Source organism: Mus pahari, chromosome 13, assembly GCF_900095145.1.
Source record: "Mus pahari chromosome 13, PAHARI_EIJ_v1.1, whole genome shotgun sequence".
Lineage (NCBI taxonomy): Eukaryota > Metazoa > Chordata > Mammalia > Rodentia > Muridae > Mus > Mus pahari.
Window position 1 is genome coordinate 17,180,445 of NC_034602.1, and position 8,668 is coordinate 17,189,112.

The following is an 8,668-nucleotide window of genomic DNA, read 5'->3' on the forward strand; positions in this document are numbered from 1 at the left end:
AAACACCATCTCTCTCTCTCTCTCTCTCTCTCTCACACACACACACACACACACACACACACACACACACACACACACTCACTCACACACTCACACACACACAAAAACATACACAAAGTTTCACATAGGAGCTAATCTAATGAAAAATATAAGCAGGACCTGTTATGCAAACCTCTCTCAATGCTTACCTTGTCCTACCAACTATGGTGATTGCTTGTCTGCTGTTTCCCATTGGGATAGAAAATAGAGTACCTTGGCTGCCCATAGGAATTGCAGAAGGCTCTTTTGTACTGCTTTTTAATCACATGCATCACAAAACCATCATAATGCTTAAAGTGTCACCAGCCTGGTCTCTTCACCTCCAATGTTACTGATCAAGCATTAGGACAAGAAGGTTCATGTGGGAGACAGCAAACAAAGGGTCAGTGCTGAATTAACACTTCTTGATTGATCCTCAAGTAGAAGACAGTACTTCTCACTTTCCATTCCTGTCCTCTTCCCTCCAGTTATGGAACTGGATTTCCCTCCCACCCGCAGACAACACTTCACCTCCATTTCTAGACAGAAAAACCAACCTTAACAGGCATCTGAGCTCACATGGGGAGAACACTGTCCTTACAGTATGCAGTTGTGGTAGAATACAATGGTGTGAAATTGGAACAAAAATCCTAGCCCACTTTGAACGAAGCAATCACCAGACAGCTCAAGTTGAGCACACGATAAATTGCCAAGTCTTTAGATTCTCAAATGTTTTCTCCTCAGCTGACTTCAACAACAGTGTTTCCTTTCAGGTGACTATTAAATTATAGTTTTAGCTGTGCAACACCTACTGCATGTCAAATGGTGGGCTCTGCATATATGGCATTCAACGAGAGCTACATCCTGCCTGAGGAAGAATGTGACACTTCTGCACAGACTGATGCCACACCAATCCACCTGGGCACAAATTTTAAATGGTGAGACTGAAACTAGAGTAAGATGTCAAAGTCACAATCAATGAGAAATATCTTCTGCTAAGGAAAAAGGATACAGCATTTTCTTGATTATAAAAGCTGAGTTCAGAGATGGGTACTATCGCTTCATACTGCGATAGCAGGTTACTTATCAATAGTGAACATAGAATTCCTGGTTAGTAAATCTAAATGGCAAATAAGTATTTACACTAAAAATATCAAGAAAAAGCACTAGTCAAACCTAAACTCAGAGTAGGTTTTATTCAGATGTGTGAGATCATGTGTATAGATGACAGAAAAAGGCAGAAACAGTGTCTGCAGGAACTAGGAAAACGGAGGATATGGAGGACAGAGGAAAGGCAGAGAGGGCAAAATGGAAAGTAAGAATATGTTCAAAGTGCATTACATACTGTATGAAAGTATGTAATCAAAACTCTTTCTAGAATTTTTAAGGTCAGAGTCTGGATCCTTCCAACTCTAACAAGCTAGGCTCTTCCTACTGCTGACATCCTCAATGAGCCAATTAAAAAAGCAACTATTGGTGAAAAGAAAGGAGATTTATTCAATGTTTTCAATGTAGTCACTAAGAAAGAGGATCAAATAAAGTGATTGTGTGGAACCCAGCCCCGATCCTGAAAGTCCATCTGTGGCATTCTGATATGAGGTTTGGGTTCAGAGGGCACGTGTAACTAAGCAGGCTTGGCTACAGTGGTCCAAATCTTGTTTTGGAAGCTGTAGTGTGTCACACTGTGTCGCACAGTATACCCTTTTGTCCATCCTTCTTTGCTCGCAAATGTTCATTACAATGACTGGTTGGTCTGGTACAGGCCTCTGGCTTCTGCTGTTCTGTCAATACTGGAACCTCGTTGGGTTCAGATATCCTGTGGCTGTCCTATGTCATGGAGATCCTGTAATTTTGGATCTATGAGACCAGCCCCTTCATTCACACCAGCAGTTCATGGATGGGGAAGATGTTTTGGTGGGCCAATTCAAAGCCCTGGATATAGGTCAGAGAGATCTCTGAGCTGGTTAATCTGCAATCTGTCCACCTCCTGACTTTGGGGTTGGATCACCCTCAACCACAAAAACCTCAGCTCTACCTGCACCCCAGACAAGGTTCAAGGCCTGCTCTCCCAAATGTTGCAACTGATGAGGACCACAGCCAGGTCTCCACCCTTATGACCTTAGGGCAAGCTCTCCTTCCTGCCATAGATAGTGAGGGATGAGGGAGGGGAGGGGAGAGGAATTTCTCTCCCTCATCTGAGTCACTACCCAGCAGACAGGGCCAGATCTCCTGAGCTCATACCCTCTCGGGGCCTGCTCACCTGCAAACCCCATACCCCGAGATTGCTCTCCTGTGCTGCCCAGATGAGGTGCAGAGCCTGCTCTCCCCAGTACTGCAGCAGCTGACAGACATGGACAGCTCTCCTGCTCTCATGACCCTAGGACCAGCTTGTCTGACTGCTGTAGATAACAAGGGACTAGGACAGCAGAGGGCGTCTGTCCCTTACCCATGTTACTGCACAGCAGACAAGTTGCCGAGCCAGCTCTCCCACACTCATACCATTGGAGCTGGCTCAAGCTCACCCCTACCATCAGAGTCAGCTCTACTGTGCTGGCCAGGTGAGAGGCAGGAACAGCTCTCCCCTCTGATGACCTCAGGCAAGCTCTCCTACCTGCCACAGGTAGCATGGGGCAAGAGGGAGGAGCATCTCTCCCTCACCTATGTCATCACACATAGCAGATGAGTGGCAGAGTCGACTCTCCCATCTTCACACCCTTGTGGCCAGCTAGATCAAGCCTCCCACCAACAGTGTCACATCTATTCTGCTACTCCAGGGTAGATACAAGGCCTCCTTTCCCAAGTGCTGCAGCTGGTGATGGGCAGGGCCAGTTCCTGCTCTCATAAGCCAGGGCCAGGTCTCCCACTGCAGGTGATAAAGGGTGATGGGGGGAAAGGGTATTTCTCCCTCGTCCATGCAACCACACAGAACACAAGTGGTAGGGACAGCTCTCTCACATTTGTATCCTCAGGAACAGCCTATTCATAACTCCCCCAGTGTGTGGCCTGCTCTCCCAAGTACTGCAGCTGGCTAGAAGCAGGGCCAGATTTCTTGCTATCATGAACCCAAGGCCAGGTCTCCCACAATGCCCAAGTGAGAGGTGGGGCCGGTTCTACACAGCCATCCAACAACAGTAAGTCCCAGGAGGCAGCCCAGACCAGAGATATTTACCTGGATTTTAGAGGTAACAAAGCCCTGCTGCTGCAGGGTCATGGATCCAGGTGGCAGGATGGGTCAGGACCCCCACCATGGTCCAGGTGGCAATACCAGCTACACACATCAGGCTGTTCCTCACTACTATCCAGTCTCCAGTTCTGCCTCTCTTCATTGTGCCCACATCCTGTTTCTCTTTCTCTTCCATTTCTTTACAACCTACTTGCTCCTTTTAGTGGTGCCCAGGGTCTCTGAGTCTCTGGGATCATTTCAGGAGTGGTCTCAAGAGTGCTATGGCCTGCATTATGGCTCAAGGCAGGGGTCATTTCAGGTATGCACCCCTCACCAGGCCTGTGTAGCACCAGACTTGTTGTCATCTCTGGCTAGCTCCCTGTCTGGTCCCCACAGCACCAGTCTTGTGGTCTTCTTGGGCTAGCTCCTCATCTGTCCTGTCTGAGTGACCCCTTTTGAGAGTCTTCTGTCTCAGGCTTACTCCCTCCTGAGGCTCAAGGTCCCAGGTCCAGTTCTTCTAGACTCCGGGATGCTCCTCATCCTGGGAGCCCATCTGGCCCTGCCTGGCACTAGACTGGTGGTTCTCTCAAGCTTTTTATCAGGGAATGTTAGGCTACTAATCATTCAGATGTTCGTAGGTCAGAACACTGAGTGTAGACATAGCCTCTCTCTTCTCTGCTACCTACTGATGAATTTGTGTCATAGCAACCCTCCCCAGTGCCTCAAGGGGCAGGTTGCTTTGTTTCTTCACATTTGTGTGTGTGTGTGCGTGCGTGCTTGTGTGTGTGTGTGTTTGTGTGCTTGTGTGTGTGTGTGTGTGTGTGTGTGTGTGTGTGTGTGTGTGTGTGTGTGTGTGTGTGTATGTATTTGCCACAAGGACCTTATGGGAGTCAGAGGACAACTTGAAGAGTTTTTTTCTCCTGTGGTCTGGGAGAATCAAACTCAGGTGACTAGACATGGTAGCAAATGCTTTTACTCTCTGATCCTTCACAGCATCTCTGGCCTGTCTTTTTGTAAAACATTGGTGATACAAAAAAATCCAAAAGTTTTTCAGATTCTTGCAATCTAGAAGAGCAGAGCAGCAAAATGCAATGCATGTTCCAAAACTGTGTCTTAGACCAAAAGGGTTTTTTTTTTTTTTTTTGGTCCTTGTTTTCATTTTTATTAGATATTTTCTTGATTTACATTTGAAATTTTATCCCCTTTCCTCATTTCCCCTCTGAAAACTCCCTACCCCACCTCTCCTCCCCCTGTTCACTAACCCACCCACTCCTGTTTCCCTGTCCTGGCACTCCCCTACACTGGGACATCCAGCTTTCACAAGGCCGAGGGCCTCTCCTCTCATCGATGCCCCACATGGCCATCCTCTGCTACATATGTGGCTGAAACCTTGAGTCCCTCCTTGTTTATTCTTTAGTTAGTGGTTTAGTCCCTGGGAGCTCTGGGGGTACTGGTTAGTTCATATTATTGTTCCTCCTATGGGGCTGCAAACCCCTTCAGCTCCTTGAGTCCTTTCTCTAGCTTCTCCATTGGGGACCCTGTGTTCAGTCCAATGGATGGCTATGATATACCAGAAGCTAAAGTGTATAAAAGTCATTCCTTAGAAACTATTATGTGACTTATAATTTTATATGGCTACTATGTTGCTGCTAAAATTTCTGACTATGATAACCATACTATGGTAATTTTAAAAATATATTTAATCTTGGGAAACACATTTAGAAGTACTTAAAATACATGTATGTATGTACATAATATATATATATATATATATATATATATTATATGTAATTAACAGTCAAATGATTTAGACCTAAATGATCGATAACATCAGATTAGATAGATAGTGTAGACAGTGACTGAAAGAGGGAAAGGGAATGGAATTCGTAGTCACATAAATGAACACAGCTAGATACACAGATTGATAGATAATAGAGAAATAAAGAAAGTAAACATGGGAAAATATTAACACAGTGAATCCAAATAAGAAGGATGATGGGAGTTTCCATTCCACTATTGAAATGTATTTGTAATTTCAAATACCAAATGCCAAAAAAGAAAACAATGAAATGTTACATGGTCAAAACATCACAGAATTTCTTCTTCATAAACTTAGTGTTTTTATTTCTCTGAATCTTAGTTTCTTCACAAGCATCATGGGGAAATAATCCTAGCCTCTCTCCAGCTGCAGAAGAACACTAAACTAGATGTAAAACCACCAATTAATTACAAGACTGCACACATAGTGACAGACATTCAGGACTACACACATAGGAACAGACATTCAGAAGTACACACATGATGGACACTCAGTGGACTCAAGTTTACCATAAAACCTGGGTAATTCTCCCCAAATGCACATCAAGAAAAACTGAAGTACAAGCATATCACTCTTTTTGTTACTGAGGAAAAGGCACTGTGAATTCCAACCATACTAACAGAAGGAAGCTGTATGCTTATTTGCTTCCTCTTGGTTAAGTTGTTTTCTGTCTTTTCTCAGTGTTATTTTGTATACAAATGTGGTTTTGTGCCTACTGTTGACTCTTCGAAACATTCATCATGGGTGCAGTCTATAAATTAAAGTGGCCCAAACCCTAAGCTCAACTGTCAAACTTGACTCAAAGCAGCACCTGTGGCCCACCCACCAGCGAGCTCTCAAAAACAGGTGCCGGTGGCCGTACTGTTTTAGAATATTACATATAAGATGAAACAGTCTTTCTAAATATGAAGGGAATGAAGTTCAAAATGAGCCAATATAGGCAGAAATGGTAAATGGAAGAGAAAATTACCTCAGAGACTTTCAAATCCAGTTCTCTGAGAATAGCTGCCATTTACTGAGTGTCTAATAGACATGAGGTACATTTCAGAGCCATCCTGCAAGTTATGTCCTCTTGTTCTCATCAGCGAGGAACATTCTTACTTAAATCACACTCTTCTTTCAATGGATATCTCTCAATCTTGGATCAGTTTTCTTTCTGACTCACAGATGAAAATCAGTACTGTGTCATTGTGTGAACTCCCTGTGCCTCCCACAACTCAGTACCACGGCTGTGACTCTGCACCAAGGAAAAGCTAGAAGTCAGAAAGAATTATTAATCTATATCATGAAGATAGGCTTATTCTTCCTGCACTGTCATTGGGTTTTCCTGGAAGTGATGGTGCCCCATTGCGAAAACAGTTGCAATGAAATCAATTGGGTCTCAGCCTGCCATCTCACGATTGCTAACATTTTCTATAGCCGTGGTTTTCAACCTGGGGGTTGTGAACCCATTGAGGGTTACATATTAGGTATCCTACATGTAAGATATTTACATTGTGATTTATAACAGTAACAAAAATTACAGTTATAAAGTAACAATGCATGGTTGGGGCTGCCACAACACGAGGAACTTTATTAGAAAGCACAGCATTAGGGAGGTTAAGAAGTGAAGTGTTCTATTAACTATTGTTTTCAATCACTAACGGTTGGGCAACATAGCCAGTACATCTCCCAGCTTGGACCTTTTGAGGGCTCCATCAGGAGTAACTCACACCAGGGCCTCCTAAATATAGTCAGAGAAACCTTTTGGTGAGCAAAGGTGAACCCATAGGAATTTTCATTCAAGAGACCAGCAATGAACCACTGCCTATTTCTCTGTCTTCCTAGTGGCCCCAATGCTATGGCACACCCAAGTACCCAGCAACAGCCAACTCAAGGCTTGAGAGTAAGAGATAGAGAATGGGAGCTTCTCTTCTTGAAAATAATAATTTCAGCAAACCCTCTTCTCCACTAATACCTGTTTTTAAACATGGACTCACTATATAGTTCAGGCTGTTCATTGGTCTATAATGCCACCTCCCCAATGCTGGCATTACAAATATGCCCCATCTACTCCAGTCTATTCATTCCTACTCTATTATACAGTGTTTATCCATTCTTAAAGAAAAAATAAAAAGTCAAAAGCATTTGGAAGGTGAATCGTTAGTCTATACACAACTGCCTACTTCTATGCGATGTAGTCTATTGCCGCTCCCAAAAGCCTGACAGAATATTGGCATGCTTGAAGCTAGCAACAGGTGCAAATAATTTGCTTTCAGGAGATAACTCAGAATAGAGGACCATGTTAAAGGAAGTTGAAGCAAAGATTCTGAGTTCATCTTCTTTTCCAGCTTCTGGTGTAAAGTAGTAGCTTTAACAAAACCAACCTCAGTATTAGGCAGAGACAATTTGTCTTCAATTGTCTTCAAGCTTGTTTTTTTTTCAAGACAGGGTTTCTCTGTATAGCCCTGGCTGTCCTGGAACTTGCTCTGTAGACCAGGCTGGCCTCAGACTCAGAAATCCGCCTGCCTCTGCCTCCCAAGTGCTGGGATTAAAGGAATGTGCCACCACTGCCCAGCTTTTCAAGCTTGTTTTTAATGCTGAATGAAACAAATTGTCAATTACTTGTTAGTTATTCAGGGCCTAATGTCCCCAACCTGAATGCATACTTCCTGTCTGTCCCTTCCCAGGGAGACTGACAGGCTCTGTTTGAGAGGCCTGGGTTTACTTCCATCCTGTAGCATGGGAGTAAGGAAAATCAGTCTCCCTGCTCTATTCATTGATATGTCCTATGGCCTCATAGATTTCCTTTTTAAACCATCATTTCCTTTTCCATCATAAAACCTAAATGAGCTATAAATGGAAGCTCATTAATGTATCCTGACCAATTATTTTGAGCAGAAGAAAGAAGACACACAAAACAACTGGTTTTACACAACTGTACCTCTGAAATGCTGTTTCTAACTCCAGAACAGTGATAGAAACTCATTCTCCTAATATATCCCCTTTCCCAACAACCTGAGGCATAAAGGAGTAGATATTTAGCTTTGCTCAAGCGCAGAACTTGATATTTTCCAATCAATGGAGAAAAGACTGCTGGGACTGGACTATCAACAGCAGGCAACTAAGTAGTTGTTTTTGTCTGTAGTGTTCCCATCCCTGCCTCTGGGCATCCCCACCCATGGAAATTTGTTTCTGCATTGTGAACTGAAGGGACCAAGCTGTTGGACAGGACCTTAACTCAGAGGACTCGAAGGAAAAGACCAGAATGGACTTTACATCACAGATACTCTCTGCATGCTGGTGAGTAGAATTGCAAACAGAGTCCATGTAACTCTTCCAGGGTGAGACTGTGTTCCAGACGAAAGACCCTCCTCACTCACCTACCCAACTTCAAAGAGATAATGGTTCCAAGTAAGCATGCAAGCCCAAGCAGGGTCCTACATAGAAAAGAACTGAAATGGAAAGCAAATTGTAAGAAGGATGAAGAGGGGGAGTGTTATATGCCATTTCCTTTATTTACTGAAAAAAAATGTAGAGGAATGGTATTCTCGTAGAGAAATGCTATTCTTGTTGTTACTGCTTTTATTTGCCTGAGTATGCTTTCGTATATATGTATATGTTTGGATATTTATGAGTATGGCAACCCATGTATGATGTCTGTGCATTTGTGTGTGTATATATGTATA

General features: G+C 43.5%; 1 non-coding gene across 1 annotated transcript; it reads right to left on the reverse strand.

Annotated features, from left to right (window-relative positions):
- Positions 1 to 3,785: 3,785 nt before the first annotated feature.
- LOC115065270 lies at positions 3,786 to 3,915 on the reverse strand. The gene has a single exon (XR_003845063.1). It is a non-coding gene; the product is annotated as a small nucleolar RNA SNORA17 (small nucleolar RNA).
- Between the last annotated feature and the right edge of the window lie 4,753 nt (positions 3,916 to 8,668).